The 17,079-nt window shown below is 41.2% G+C and overlaps 1 protein-coding gene and 1 long non-coding RNA gene across 2 annotated transcripts in view; one reads left to right on the forward strand and one right to left on the reverse strand.

Annotated features, from left to right (window-relative positions):
- LOC146573573 (receptor-type tyrosine-protein phosphatase gamma-like) overlaps positions 1 to 17,079 on the forward strand; it is a 368,884-nt gene that overhangs the window by 33,382 nt on the left and 318,423 nt on the right. The window lies entirely within an intron of this gene.
- Positions 11,162 to 14,043, reverse strand: LOC146573574 (uncharacterized). Its single transcript, XR_014892390.1, has 4 exons — positions 13,268 to 14,043; positions 11,557 to 11,627; positions 11,401 to 11,438; positions 11,162 to 11,318 (listed from the first exon to the last, which is right to left on the reverse strand). It is a non-coding gene; the product is annotated as an uncharacterized LOC146573574 (long non-coding RNA).

Raw genomic sequence — 17,079 nt, forward strand, 5'->3', positions numbered from 1 at the left:
TAATATTAAATAAATTCTAACAACAGCTGATCAAGCTTAAACGTGCTGCTGTTGTTTAGCGCGACATCCGCTGGTTTCCTCTCTCTGGCGCAAAGTGGGCGATAAACAAACAAGAGAGAAAAGACGATCAGCTGATCATTGATCAGTTTTCATGATTGAAGTAGAAACGGGAGAGGGAGGGGGGAGAATGAGAGAAGAAGAGGCAGCTGTGCAGCAAAGACACAGAATAACTCCAGCTTTGTGTCTTTTTCATTGTAGCTGAATTACGGGACAAACTGTTCCTTTTCACCTCAATAAGAAACGCGTAATATTTTCTCTGAATACCAGACGGGACGGTTGGCAACTCTAATAACTTATGAACAAAATAAAGTTCAACATCATTAACCCTTTAAGACCTACCATAGAACCAAGTCCGCCAGAGCTTATATTATATTTTTACCTGCTGTGGAGCCATTTCTGGGAGCATTTCAAGTTGCTATACATCAATGCAACCATTATAGCCCAGATTTTAATAATATGTATTCATTAAGTGCATAGTAATTACATAAATTGCAAAAAAAGTGCAATAAACTACAAAAAAAATTGATAATCGTTTTTGCTTTTTTAACATATATTTGTAGTTAGAGAAATTTAAGAGGTTTATCCCTCAAAACTGTAAATACAAAAAAGTTGCACAAAATAGTTTCCCACCACAGGAAATTTATTTTGAGTGTCTTCATAGTTTTATTTTTGAAATACACCAATTTTTATACACTGCAGGAAAAACGAAAATAAATATTATACTGCAAATTTGCAAAAAAGCAGCATATGCATCAAAATAAACTATTTCCAGCAGTGCAATATGAGTCCTAAGCATCCCAGAAACGACACAGAAAGTCATAAAGTCAAAGATAACTTTTAAAAAGAGCAGTATAGGCCCTGAGGCCCTGATCGCAAAAAAGACTACATTTCCGCGAAAATGACGTCACTTCCGGTTTCGGGCAGGTAATGGCGGAAATGCAAAAGTTCGCGCTGACGTCTATTCCAACGTAGGAAGTGTTATGAACAGCTGATCGGACCGGCACAGCGTGTTTCTGGAATATTATGTTTTTGTTCCTGCAAGCGCTTTTTATGCAGTTTTTGCAAAGCTTTATGTGGAAGGAAACCGTGACCGAGGACAAGCTGATGGCACAATATGTAAGTACAACTCCTCCGGTTTCATATGCAAAAAAAATTTTTGCGCTAGCTTACGTGGTTGCAGAGCTACCGGGATTTAAAAATAGTTACGCATAACAGAGCGTGCCCGCTCTGACCGGCTGTAAAGGGTTAACTTCATTGCACCACCCAGCTGTATAGAAACTCCGTCATGCTAGCTACCACGCTGTACGTAAAAAGTCAGCACAATGAAAATAAACTCCACCTAAACTTGGTTCATATCTGACCCAGAGAGACTGCAGGTCATAACTTCTTACCTGAAGTTCAGTTCACACTTGGACTGGCGGCCGCCTCGGGTCTCTTTTCCTTCTGCGTCCCTTTTCCTTCATCCACCTGCTGGCCTCCACTTGCTAATGTTACTGAATCTGTCAAAACTCCGCGATAGCCACCACACGAAGTAACGAGTAACGACCCTATCTAAATCCCAGTAACGAGTAACGCGTTCCTGGTTTTGGCATAATAACTAGTTACCGTGCTCGTTACCACAATAATAACGTAGTTACTGTAACGCGTTACTTAATAACGCGTTAGTCCCAACACTGTCTGTTACTCCCCAACACATCAGGTCCCATAGAAGTCTATGCACTATACACACTATAAAGTGTGAAACTACTCAAATATATTTTAAATTCTTCAAAATAGTCACACTTTGCTTTGACTACTGCTGAGGTATGGTTTTCCAACAATTTTCCAGATTGACTGACCTTCAGTTCTGAAAGTAATGAAGGCCTGTTGTTTCTCTTTACTTAGCTGATTGGTTCTTGCCATAACATGAATTCTAACAGATAGGGCTGGTGTACCAACCTGCCTTCTGCACAACGCAACTGATGGTCCCAACCCCATTAAGAAGGCAAGAAATTCCACAAATGAACCCCGACAAGACTAACCTGTGAAGGGAACCCATTTCAGGTGACTGCATCATAAAGCTCATTGAGAGAAGGCCAAGGGTGTGCAGCAAAGGGTGCTGCTTTTAGGGATCTAAAGTATAAGACTTATTTAGAGTTATTATACATTTTTTCTTTGCTACATAATTCCATGTATCTTGCTCATATATTTGATGCCTTCAGTTTTTATCTGCAATGCAGACAGTACTAAAAGGAAACCATTAAATGACAAGGTGTGTCCACACTTTTGACTGGTAGTGTATAGAGCTATATAGATCGTCTGTATCCAGTAAGGATGAGAAGTGGGCTACGAGAACAAGAAGACACAAGTGGGCAAGAGATGAGAACAGGGATGCTACTACTGTTGGAATGCTACTACGCAAGTAACCCCAGCAGAAGGGGTTACGTGAATATGATGGTGGACCTGTGGAACCTCTGATACCCAGCGTGACAGTGAAACAACTAGTAGCTCAGTGTTCCAACATCCAGCAGAGGGAACTGCTCTTACGGCTAGAGAGTGATGAGGTACAACACAAATGCTGCGGCAAGGAGGAGCCAGGACGACAGGTCGGAGGGGAGACTTGGACCCTGCGTCATTCTGTCAGCGATTGCTTCTCGTGGGGCTTTGCTTGCTGGGAACATGTAAAATTGCTCCTGACAAACATATACTTCAACCTACAAGACGCCCAGTACTAGTGAACATGTATGAAATCACACTGAGTTCATCTCCAAAGGTTGATTCTGTTCATCTGGACATAGTGTTTTCAGTGGGAGAAACGTTTCGTCACTCATCCAAGTGACTTCTTCAGTCACAGCTGACTGCAGGTTTCCCCAATCTTATAAACAGTACATTTGCATAATGATTGAAACCAGCCCACTTCGGTGGGCTGAAAACGATACGTCCAGATCAACAGAATCAACCTTTAGAGATTTTCTTACCTGGATGACTGAGCATGCATCAAGACACACTGAGTTCAATTCAGTTTCATTTGTATCGTGCCAAATAAGGTAAAGACCCTACAATAACACACAAAAAAACAGAAAACTGCAACAGATGCAATCAGATGAGCCCTATGAGCAGGTGCTTGGTGACAATGGGAAGGAAAAACTCCCTTTTAACAGGAAGAAACCTCCAGCAGCAGTTTCAGCAGCATTATTTGTATGCTGGTGAGGACAGAGGCCAGGTCTTGGGGATTTCCCTGCTGGAATTCACTTCATACCCTCAGCCAAACTTGCTAGACCTCGTATGTCAAGAGCTCGAAACATTTGATATGTAAAGATCTGACAGTTCCTTGAGCAGAATTTCAAATGTTGTTTATGTACTAGCCCTTTTGCCATCCTGAGTGCTAATTGCTTTAGTGTTTTTGTCCCACACCTCCCAGAGATCATTAGTCAATCAAAAAGTCAGACTAGTATTAATGTTCGTTCGTTCGTTTGTTTTTAATTAGTTGGTTAATTTAGTGTTTGACTCCTGCAGAGCTCTTCTGTGCACATCATGGATCACAGGTGTGGCAGCGGCCTGTATCAGGGTTCAAGGTTTCCGTGGGCTGGATCCTGAAAAGTAAGACATAATTTGACTCACATTGAATTTTGGGGTCTGATGCACGGTGTACATTTTAGGATATCCTCAGGTCTCTGGAAAAAAGCTGTCAGGTCTCAGACAGGAAGTCGTCTTAGGTATCAGGTGTCAGGTGTCAGGTATCAGGTGTCAGGTAGCAGGTGTCAAGTACCAGGTACCAGGTGTCCGGTATCAGGTGTCAGTTGTCATGTCTCAGGTGTCAGGTCTCAAAAGTCAGGTCTCAGGTGTCAGAACACAAGCTATCAGACAGAGAGAAGCCTCCTTCACGTGGCGCTGTTGTCAGGTCCCAGCCAATGACTGTAGCAAGAATGGACGTCGCAACAGCGACAGTAGTTCTCACTATGCTGCTTTATGTTCAAGGGGTCTCCTTTCTCATAAGTTTGATTGTAATTACTACAAATTTGCTGTGAAATTGGGGTGTGACGTCATCATAACAGTTTTGACTGGCAGCTGCAGTCATTCAGAAACTCTGTTCGGGAATGGCAGATAGACGTTACAAAACCATGGCCAACTGTTTTAACCTGACAGCCTGAGGTGTTCTTCAGTATACTGGACTACCCGACAGAAGGACCCGAGGCCCTGCCGCACTTTTTCGGTAAGTTAAACGTGTTTGTAAGCTAATCTGTAACTACTGTCCTTAGCTCGGTCCTGAGACCTAGCCAGCTAACATGAGCACTCGGATCTCAGGGAAAAATTGTTTTGTAAAGTCTGTTTAGCTAATCGTGCAGGTGAATGAATTTAGCCTGATTAAAGAAAAGCACCGGGCTGTCACTAACTACCATTACTGTACTTTTATTATGAGTATTATACTGTAAGAGCAACAGGCTTCAGCTCCTGTGCAGAGCTGATCATTAAATATTAAGCATGTTTTCAGTCTCTTGCCACATCTGTAAAGACAGTAACACCACATTTTAAAAAAAGAAGCTTGCACTTAAGTAACCTCTCATTTATCATTAACTATGGATTAAAATAGCAAAGCCTAATATTTATGCACTGAAACCAAATACTGCCTTTTGTCAGCTTTAAATTTACGTTAAATTCTTTTCACTGATGACTTTCTTAGCACTTACTTTTTTTTCTTACTAAGTTTGTTTCCAATATTCAGGTTAAAGAAAACAGTCTGGGTAATTCTTAATGAAGTATTGTTCACAGTCAAATGTATAGTACTCAGTACAGCTTACATCCTTTGAAAGAAATCATTTGAAGCATTAATGATTGTTGTATGCAGAACTGTAGAACTGAAAAAATGTAAGAATAGAACTTCAGATCCTGAGTGTGAGGACAGAGAAGGATCAGCTTTATTTCAATTTTGAGGGATAAACTTTATATTTTAGGTTGTGACGATTCTGTTCTCGTTGTGATTACAGGAGCTGCCCTCAGATTCAGACCTCAGCACCACCCAGTGACAGCAGACAGATCATCCAACATGTTCACATGTTAACTGCAAAATTAACAGATGAAAACAGTACAAAGCTTCAAGTACCACATGTGCTGTCAGTGAAAGCTGCAGCTGTTTTTATTGATACATTTAAAGACAAAAAGTCAAAAGGATTGATCACCCCTGTAACTCTTTCACTATATATCAGCATTAACAGGACTGCTGCTGATCTCAGACCTGCACAGCTTCTGTTTTAAACACTGAATGTACTCAGCTGCATGAAGAGCACATGATATGTTCTCTGACTCAATTAAATAAAACCTGATGAAAGTCAAAGGTCGTCACTTGTATGTTGAACTAAAAACTTCTGATCTGGAATTCTTTCACAGTTTTCTGCCAATAGTGTGTTATTTACCATAAAGTAATTCAGAGTCAATCATACCAGAGTAACCAGAGAGGATCATATTAAATATATAACTTTCTACAGGACTGAATATAATATCTTTATGTAAAAATCCAGAGCCTCTGAGGATTATCTGATTATTTATAACATTGCTGGGTTTATCCATCTCCTGGGTCAGGCCTACGAAGGAGTGCTTAAGATTTTCCTGTGAGGGAGCTGCTGGTGAACATCATGAGTCCTGCTTGATCAATGCGATGAGCTTCAATCTTCCTGGTGTTAAATGATGGCTGTCTCAGTCGGTAAACAGAACATCTGGCACAGGACAGCTGTGATGAAAGAAAGGGAAGAAGTTTCTCCAAACCTCTGGACCCAGGAAATCCGGCTTGGTCCTGAGGGTCTCCCTCACTAGTTTCTCACCAGGGTGAATGAAGCTGTTGATAATAATGTGGAATCTATTATTAAATGAAAAGAACAAATTTTTTCATAGTAGTGTAACAAATGACACTACTACACTGTAAAACCTGACAAGTTAAGTTAACTCAAATGATTTGGGGAAACCGATTGCACCAATTGATTCAAGTTTTATAACTTAAACAGTTTTGGATTATTTAAGTACTTTATTAGAGTCCCAAGAACCCAAAGCAAATATGATAATGTAACTCAAATACATTATGTTTATTTACTCATTGTATTTAGTATGTTTCAACTTAAACCATTAAATTTCTTGTACTAAGATGCTGTATTTATTCAAACTTATTTAAAGTGTTACACGCTCATATTCAAATTAAGTTAAATTAACTTAAATAGTTGTATTTAAACAACTTAATCCAATTGGGGAAACCGATTGCACCAAATGGTTCAAGTACTATTAACACAAAACCAAGCTATTATTCTTTCCATTCAGTTTTTATTAACTTTAACTGCAGAGAAAATACAGAATGAATACAACCATACTTTCAGTCATAACCTATGACTGCTAAAGCCATTATCAAATAACAAATAATTAGGCATTTTAAAACTTGCACTTTTAGGGAATTTTGAATGTTTTTTGTAGCATTTTGAAAATCGATTAAATGTACAAAACACAAATTTAGTCATGTAGACCTGATACATAGGTGTACATCATAAAAAAACAATAGTCTAGAGGCAATTAGAGCCATAACAATCACAATTTTAAGTAACATTTAGTATAATAATGAAATCACATGCACTACAGCAATGCAACTATAGAAAACAGCTGAACTAAGGATGTCACTAACAAAAAGTATTCTCAAAGGTATTTGTGGCTTCGCAACAGTTTTGCCCAGACCTCGAGTGAACTGGCACTCATCACACAATTAAAAAATAAAGCATGAAAGTATACTGTACATATTGACTAATTATCAGTTATCTCGCAAAAGATTTCCATGTAACTAAAATATGTTTTTAGAAATAAGCTTAAGATTACACACTATGTGAAGATTTTTTTCAATCACAAACAAAACGTCAAATATGGATTTTCTCCTTATTCTTAGCTTTCTCCACATTGCCTTTTAGAAAGCTAATTACCCAGAACAAATAAAACTATTGAAGCCATTCACAGATAACTGAAAAAGCACGAATATAGTGACCAGTGAAAAACAAGCATCATCTGCACAAGCTCATTTTTTAGTGTCTGCAATTTTGGTTTTAGTTGCTTTCTCTCATCGTCTAGCTTCAGCAACACTACTTGAATGAACTCAAAAAAGCCAGTATACTTCATAGGATAGCTCAGATGCAGAGCATAGATTAGCCCAAACAAAGACACCAGGGCATCAGTCCATGAGTGATGAGTCATAACAAACTGATCTTTAAGTTCTATGAACACTTGGCGTGGTGAGAAAGGAACTCCTCCAGGCACCTCCTCTTCATCGACATCAGCAACCAGAGCAATTCTATGGCTTCATAGAACTCAATTTCACCCTAAGATATAATACAGAGTGCACAATTATTCATCTGTAATATCTCTGTTAAAAGCATAAATACAAATGTTCAGGCACCTTTCTTCAGTTTTTCAAATTCTATATATCATAACATGTTTTAAGTTGACAGTGAAGGTTCATTTTTCATTCATCCAGTCAAATCAAGGATGAAAGAAGTTTATAAGTCATTCAACTTCACGTCTTCAACTTTCAACCCAAGTCCAGATGACTTATAAACTCCTTTCAACCTTTTTTAAATTCAAATGTGCAAATTATTGTAATACCAAAGTACCTTGCATGTTTTGAAAATCTCTGAGGTACATTGGTAGGCCGGCCAGAACTGCTGTTCTAGTTGCATAGATGTCGTTTGTGTCCTTATATATATATATATATATATATATATATATATATATATATATATATATATATATATATATATACATATATATATATATATATATATATATAGATAGATAGATAGATAGATAGATAGATATATATATATATATAGATATATAGATAGATATATAGATATATAGATATATATAGCGTAGTGGTTAGACTACACGCCTTTGGAACAGAGGATCGCAAGTTCGATTCCTGCCTGGGGTGTCTGTATCCAGTAAGGGTCCTAAGGCTAGACCCCCTATGCTAAGCAAGCCTACCGCAGACATGAGCGAGACAGATAAATATGAAGGCATGCCGGCTCGGACGTCGCCCGGATCAACAAGGTCCGCGTTAGGTGTTGAGGAACCAGGGCACCCTGACGAAAAGTGGGCTACTGGAACAAGAAGGCATCGGTGGGCAAGGGACGAAAACGTTGAGTGCCAGAGGAACTGACCTGAAAAATAGGATCATGGCCAAGCTTGAAACCTGGATCCCCCGTAGCCGGTTACCAAGATTACGTGAAGTACCCTCAGAAGGGCTGCTAGATGATGTTAATGCAGCACTACGGGCAATACCTACAACCACGATTACCGACACTAACAAGCTGATCTACAATACGGCAGCAGTGATCAGTGAGATGCTTGGCTACAAGTTGAACAGCCACAAGGGGCAGTACCCTCCATGGAGAAGGAGGCTAGAGGGCAAGATCAAAGTAGCACGGAGGGAAGTTAGCCAACTAACGGAGTTGCAGAAAGGTGCGACAAATAAGGTGCCTAAGAAATACAGCAAGCTGTCCATACCTGAGGCCTTGGAAACTGCCAAGCAAAGACTCACAGCCTTGGCCAGCCGCTTGAGGAGGTACACCAGAGAGATAGAAGGCAGGAGAATAAACCAGCTGTTCTCCACAGAACCAGCAAAGGTGTACTCTCAGTGGCAAGGGAACAATAAGAGAACAGCACCACCAAGGCTGGAGACGGAGCAATACTGGAAGAGCATATGGGAGAAGGATGCAACCCATAACGGCAATGCTCAGTGGCTAGAGGATCTGAGGGCAGACCACAGCGACCTCCCTGAACAGGGTCCAGTAACCATCACAGTGGCAGATATCCAAGAAAGGGTCTCCAGTATGAAGAGTTGGACAGCACCAGGGCCCGACATGGTTCACGCCTACTGGCTGAAGAAGCTGACTGCACTCCACGAGCGTCTGGCAGCACAAATGAACCAGCTGCTAGTTAACGAAAGACACCCGGAATGGCTAACTGAAGGCCGGACGGTCCTGATCCCCAAGGACCCCAAGAAGGGACCGGTCCCCTCCAACTACCGACCAATAACCTGCCTCAGTACTACATGGAAGCTCCTGTCAGGCATCATATCGGCTAAGATGAACAGGCACATGGGTCAATACATGAGCGGGACACAGAAAGGAATTGGCAAGAATACCAGAGGTGCAAAACACCAGCTACTGGTAGACAGAACAATCAGCCGAGACTGCAAGACCAGACTGACCACCCTGTGCACTGCCTGGATTGATTACAAGAAGGCCTATGACTCAATGCCCCACAGCTGGATACTGGAATGCCTAGAATTGTACAAGATCAATGGGACCCTAAGAGCCTTCATCAGGAACTCAATGGGGATGTGGCGTACAACACTAGAGGCCAACTCCAAGCCCATAGCACAAGTTACCATCAAGTGCGGGATCTACCAAGGAGATGCTCTGTCCCCACTGCTGTTCTGCATAGGCCTGAACCCCCTCAGTGAGATCATTAACAAGACTGGCTACGGATACAGACTACGGAACGGAGCAGTTGTCAGCCACCTCCTGTACATGGATGACATCAAGCTGTATGCCAAGAGTGAACGAGACATCGATTCACTGATCCACACTACCAGGCTATACAGCAATGACATTGGAATGTCGTTCGGACTGGAGAAGTGTAGTCGGATGGTAACAAAGAGAGGGAAGGTAGTCAGAACTGAGGGGATTGAACTACCAGAAGGCAACATTGCAGACATAGAGGACAGTTACAAGTACCTGGGGATCCCGCAGGCAAATGGGAACCATGAAGAGGCCGCTAGAAAGGCTGCAACCACCAAGTACCTGCAGAGGGTCAGGCAAGTCCTGAGGAGTCAGCTGAATGGTAAGAACAAGATCCGGGCCATCAACACATACGCCCTGCCCGTGATCAGGTACCCTGCTGGGGTAATAAGCTGGCCAAAGGAGGAGATAGAAGCCACTGACATAAAGACAAGAAAGCTCCTTACCATGCATGGAGGGTTTCACCCCAAGTCCAGCACCCTGAGGCTGTACGCTAAGCGGAAGGAAGGGGGCCGGGGACTGGTGAGTGTCAGCACCACAGTCCAGGATGAGACAACGAACATCCAAGAATACATTGGGAAGATGGCCCCAACTGACCGAGTGCTCAGTGAATACCTCAGGCAGCAGAAACCCAAGAAAGAGGAGGGAGACGAGGAACCATCATGGAAGGACAGGCCCCTGCACGGTATGTACCACCGGCAGATAGAGGAGGTGGCTGATATCCAGAAATCCTACCAGTGGCTGGACAAAGCTGGACTGAAAGACAGCACAGAGGCACTAATCATGGCAGCACAAGAACAAGCTCTGAGTACAAGATCCATAGAGGCTGGGGTCTATCACACCAGGCAAGACCCCAGGTGCAGGCTGTGTAAAGATGCCCCAGAGACAATCCAGCACATAACAGCAGGGTGCAAGATGCTAGCAGGCAAGGCATACATGGAACGCCATAACCAAGTGGCCGGCATAGTGTACAGGAACATCTGTGCCGAGTATAACCTGGAAGTCCCGAGGTCAAAATGGGAGATGCCCCCAAGGGTGGTGGAGAATGACCGAGCTAAGATCCTGTGGGACTTCCAGATACAGACGGACAAAATGGTGGTGGCTAACCAACCGGACATAGTGGTGGTAGACAAACAGAAGAAGACGGCCGTAGTGATCGATGTAGCGGTTCCGAATGACAGCAATATCAGGAAGAAGGAACACGAGAAGCTGGAGAAATACCAAGGGCTCAGAGAAGAGCTCGAGAGGATGTGGAGGGTGAAGGTAACGGTGGTCCCCGTGGTAATCGGAGCACTAGGTGCGGTGACTCCCAAGCTAGGCGAGTGGCTCCAGCAGATCCCGGGAACAACATCGGAGATCTCTGTCCAGAAGAGCGCAGTCCTGGGAACAGCTAAGATACTGCGCAGGACCCTCAAGCTCCCAGGCCTCTGGTAGAGGACCCGAGCTTGAAGGATAAACCGCCCGCAGGGGCGCGCTGGGTGTGTTTATATATATATATATATATAAATAAACAAACACATAACAATGGCAACTGCCAAGCAAGCAGAATAATAATTAGTATCTTTTAAATACCTGTTTTCCATATGCCGACAAAAGCTGCTCCATCCTTTCACCGACCCGTCCAGTTTTCCTCTTTTTGTAAAGTCCAGTCAGCTGAGGAGCATAATCATCCAGCGCAGCATAAAACACATGTGGCAGATTCTGATTGGTGATCCGATGAAATTCAAAGTAGAGCTGAAGAGAATTCCAAAAATATTATAAGCAAAACACAGCATACTATATGAGCAGCAAATGTTATATACATAGTTGTACTTACCTGTGTCTCATGAAAGAGTGCTGGCCATGGTCCCTCACCTGGCAAAATTTGAGGTTATTGGATGAGGGCGATTAACTTTGTCAGAATGTTGGTATGGAAAGTGCAGAATTGCTCTGTTTAAGTCTTCTAAGTTAAAATATCTCTTAGAAATCAAACCTTTAAACAATGTGCCAACTCCACTGAAATGACACCTTCAAACAGGTCGTGTAGGAAGTCAGGTGGGAAGCCTGTGACAGGATGAAAGAAAGAGAGATGGTCAGAAGGAACACAGGTGTTTTTAACACCATAGTTTTCCTTAATGTCATCATTCTGAAGCTCTTGCACAATAATTATCATGAGCATCTTTTGTTCTCATTACATAATTCCCTGTAACAGCATTTTCTGTTTGCATTTCTGTTTGGGTGGCATGACAAAACCTACAGAAATATGTAGACCTGAAACTCTCATTGAAACCAGCAAGTCCATGGGCAGAAGGTTGTCTGCCACAACAGAGTAGACAGTGCCTTTAAGACGTTCACCAAGAGTCTCAATGTAGGCACCTACTTCTTCAAGAGTTTTCAGATCATTTAAGAGTGGTGACAGCATTTCCTTACACCCAAACTGGCGTACATCATTGGAATTGCACAGCAGAGCAAGCTGGGTGCAGTGTAGAGCAGAACAAGATTTAACTGGAAAGTTTTCCAGTGTCCAATAAACTGCAAAGACTTTATGTATTTTCTTTGAGGTACCAAGTGGGTTTGTGATCAAAATCATCCACATAAAGTATCATTGACAATTTCTGTCCCTCTTGTGACAGTAGAACATTTTCCTGGTAGTAGGATCCATCACAAAATGACATGAAATGTCCAGGAATCTGTGTGGGTGCTTGTTTAATTTCTTCAAGCACATCATTTTTTTTCAACAACAATTGCAAAGATGTGAGAATAGGCACATACATATAAGTGTGCTTTGACGATTCAATTAAATACTCCACAGGTTTGACATATGGAAAATTTTCTTCATAATATGATTTCCTCCTCTTTGCTGTAGATAGTGGTCCTTCAGATGTGACACATTTATGTAAAACATTACTATCAGAAACTGCCTGACAAATCTCATCCACCAGTTTGTCCGTATATGTACAGTTGTGCTTTTTCAGTATATCTACAACTGATTTTCTAACCAAAGGTTGTGATAACAAAAACAACTGATCAATATGCTCAATAATCTCCTGTGTTGCTCTCTGGGACACATGGAGAAGGGTCTGCATTTTCAAGAAAAATCCAGCCAGATTGTATTGCAACTGCTCTTCTAAACCCTCAATTCCACTGATTTCACTGGTGGATGCCACTTGATTGTCATCTGATGACTCTATTGAATCAAGCTGCATGTCATCTTTTTGTTCTACATTTATAACACTTTGCACAATGCCTTCATCGTAACTTGTTGAATTTTGGTGGTCTCTGCATTTGTGGGCATTGAAGGTTGAGTAGACATTGGTTTTAAAATTGCAGTTCTTGAAAGGACATGGAACAGTTTCTTTTCGTTTTAAATGCCCCCTCAGATGGATAAACATTTGGCTTTCAATAAATGGCTTTTTAAAATTACACATAGAGCAACAAAATCCATAATTATTCAAATCTGGATAAGAACCGTCTTTTCTTTGCGTGGGAGTGTGCATTGTTGACATGTGTATCTTTAATGAATTAAATGTATTAAATGTACACATGCATGTGTTGTAGAGACAGGGTAAGGGTGAAATTGTGGAGTACTGACCATGGTTGAGCCGATAATGCTTCAACAACATGACTTTTATGGCAGTAGAAAAACTAGACAAACTACACAACTTGCAATTCCACATTTTGATACCAAATCGTTTTAAAATCACCTTTACTGGTTGTCTTTAGTGCAGTGCTGGATGATCTCTCGGCATGCTACTGCTCCTTCAATCGTCAGACTGTAATAACACAAAAGCCATGAGGACAGAAAGCTAGCAGAACAGTTTTTACTTTTACTTCACTTAAAAACAGTCAATCTGAATAACACAAGCTTGGAAAACAGTAAGATTTATTCTTGCACTACAGTTCATTTTCAATTCAGGTTGGTCAACTACTCTATACGTTATAAAATAATAAAGCAATTTTACACAAGTGAAGTACACAATAGGCTAACCCTTGGAAAGTACAGAGTCAGAAACGTTTAGGTTTGGTGCAGTGCAGCTTTGAAAAGGTAAATTATTTCGCGACTAAAATGCCACTAACCATCATATTCAAAATTTGTGAAGGCGAACTTGTCCGTTAAACTCTTAAAATTAACACTAAATAAATTTTCTACTATTTTCACTGTGTCAAAAGTAGGCTACATTTGAACTTGATAAAGGTCAGAGTCAGAAAAGCGTAAACACTGATTTTACCAAAGGTTTTGTGGCATGCAGTTTGCAAAAATCAGACTACTTACCAACTATTGATTGAAACAAGCCACCAACCGTTAATTTTTTAAATTGTGAAGGCAGACTCCATACAGCGCTAGGCGGGAATTGTGTGCTGGCAAGCTAAGTTACGAGCTACTACAACAAAGTAGTCTGATAAATTACAACGAAGTACAACTAAAACAAAGCAGTCTGATAAATGTACGCTAGAAGTAAGCATTAACAAAAAAACATAAAAATAACTTTATCTTGTACTTTCCACTCTCTTGACGAGGCTCCTGTCTCATGGCCGACAAGTCCAGGCAAAACACTGGGGGCGGGGCTGTGGATGATGACTAATACAAATGAATTAGCACAACTTAAACAGTTTAAAGCAACAGTACTTAAAACGTTACAAAAACATAATGTGTACTTATTACAATAAAGTTATTATATCATATGTATACTTTTGGGTCTACCTAACAAACTTCATGAAAGTTACTTTAACTATTTTTCAGAACTGAGTAAGAACAACTTACTTCTTTTAGTAAGATGCACTGTTGGGTTTTACAGTGTATGAAACCTTCTGCTGCTGTCTTTATTTAAAGTTTCCATGTTAGCAGGCTGTGGAGTGCTCTGTCAGTGTAATTGATCTAAAAGTGTTTAAATCTTCAGTGTTATGTTAAAATCTCAAAGGACAGCATTACATTTTTGATATTAACAGTAACTCTGGGCCTCTGTGGATTGGGCAGCTGATCTACCTGATACCTGAGACCTGAGACCTGATTTTTTTTCTGAGACCTCACGGCTTTTTTCCTGAAACCTGAGGTTGTCCTAAAATGTACACCATACTGATGGCAATGCCAGTTTTAGGAAGAAAAAAATGCCAACATCAATAGTGATTCTCAGCCACTCTTTTTATATAATGTAACGATAATGTTTGTTATGAAAAGAGAAACAGTTAGAGCCACTGGTTCTAAACTTTTAAACATATGTTGTTCATGAGACTAAAGTCATCTCACTTTGGTAATGTAAATATAATATGGACAATATTATATTAATCATTATTAGTTATTACAGCAGTGAGTGAACTCTGTGTCAAACACTGAGCTTCAGTAAAGATTCAAGTTGCAGTTATTTATATTTCCTGTCACCTTAAATCTTCACTCAAGTATCTGTGACAGTGTATATACAGATGTGTTATATATAAGAGACAAATATTGTTCCTTCAGTATGTTGTAAATTTGGCTCAATGCTTACATATATGTGTAAAAGCAAATGTAGGAGCTGTGTAACTGTGTCTGATTGAATGAAGAGTAGACTGATATATGAAATATTCCTTTATTGGGTGAGAAAATCAGACCATGTCATAACTTTGTCTTTTTTCCTATTTCCGTTGTGTTGTGTGTGCTTTTGCAGAGTTTTTCTTTTTGCAGCATTTTTCTTTTTGCAGCAATTTTCTTTTTGCAAGTGTTTTCTGAAGTTGCAGTCCGTTTGGCCTCTCAGGGCCACCGTAGACACAACTACAACACGGGAAAAGACCCAGGGAAACCAAGTTAAAGATTAAAACTTTGAAAACCATAAATTTCACACCCGAGCCTCAACTCTCGTTGGCTGGTACCAAATGACTCACGGTCTGGTACTGGTCCGTGGCCCGGGGGTTGGAGATCACTGATCTATATTCACATATAATCAGTTATTTGACTGTTAGCCCCTCACCTAACCTCTAATGTGTGTAGATACTGACTTAAAATTTAAATGAACCAAATCAGTAGGTTCAGGTAAAAATAAAATCAACCCAATCAACAAACTGTGACCCAGGAAGATATACATGGAGTGGAAATGATAATACATTTAAAAATGATGTAATATGTAACCCGTTTGTAAGTTACGCCTGTCAATGTGTTGTGTTCTGGCATGTAAGTAAGAGGCAGGAGACAGCACTGGGTCTATGGGCTCTTTACTGCAGATCTGCAACACAGAATTAAAGTCCGTGATCTGTGAGTGTCGCGCACCTGCTAGGACACCTCTCCTGCGGCCATGCTGAAAGGAGCTGTGCCTTGCAGCTTTAACGCCACAATAATATAATAAATCAAATACAACGAATTATTACTTCATGCATGTTGTCTTACTCCAAGCTGTATAGGCTCGAAAGCCTACTACCAATTAAGCATATTAGGTGATGTGCAACTCTGTAATGAGAAGGGGTGTGGTCTAATGACATCAACACCCTATATCAGGTGTGCATAATTATTAGGCAACGTCCTTTCCTTTGGCAAAATGGGTCAAAAGAAGGACTTGACAGGCTCAGAAAAGTCAAAAATAGTGAGATATCTTGCAGAGGGATGCAGCAGTCTCAAAATTGCAAAGCTTCTGAAGCGTGATCATCGAACAATCGAGCGTTTCATTCAAAATAGTCAACAGGGTCGCAAGAAGCGTGTGGAAAAACCAAGGCGCAAAATAACTGCCCATGAACTGAGAAAAGTCAAGCGTGCAGCTGCCAAGATGCCACTTGCCACCAGTTTGGCCATATTTCAGAGCTGCAACATCACTGGAGTGCCCAAAAGCACAAGGTGTGCAATACTCAGAGACATGGCCGAGGTAAGAAAGGCTGAAAGACGACCACCACTGAACAAGACACACAAGCTGAAACGTCAAGACTGGGCCAAGAAATATCTCAAGACTGGTTTTTCTAAGGTTTTATGGACTGATGAAATGAGAGTGAGTCTTGATGGGCCAGATGGATGGGCCCGTGGCTGGATTGGTAAAGGGCAGAGAGCTCCAGTCCGACTCAGACGCCAGCAAGGTGGAGGTGGAGTACTGGTTTGGGCTGGTATCATCAAAGATGAGCTTGTGGGGCCTTTTCGGGTTGAGGATGGAGTCAAGCTCAACTCCCAGTCCTACTGCCAGTTTCTGGAAGACACCTTCTTCAAGCAGTGGTACAGGAAGAAGTCTGCATCCTTCAAGAAAAACATGATTTTCATGCAGGACAATGCTCCATCACACGCGTCCAAGTACTCCACAGCGTGGCTGGCAAGAAAGGGTATAAAAGAAGAAAAACTAATGACATGGCCTCCTTGTTCACCTGATCTGAACCCCATTGAGAACCTGTGGTCCATCATCAAATGTGAGATTTACAAGGAGGGAAAACAGTACACCTCTCTGAACAGTGTCTGGGAGGCTGTGGTTGCTGCTGCACGCAATGTTGATGGTGAACAGATCAAAACACTGACAGAATCCATGGATGGCAGGCTTTTGAGTGTCCTTGCAAAGAAAGGTGGCTATATTGGTCG

Source organism: Mchenga conophoros, linkage group LG5 (assembly GCF_057382185.1).
Source record: "Mchenga conophoros isolate Kocher_MC1m ecotype Shallow Benthic linkage group LG5, M_conophoros_male_GT1.1, whole genome shotgun sequence".
Classification (NCBI taxonomy): domain Eukaryota; kingdom Metazoa; phylum Chordata; class Actinopteri; order Cichliformes; family Cichlidae; genus Mchenga; species Mchenga conophoros.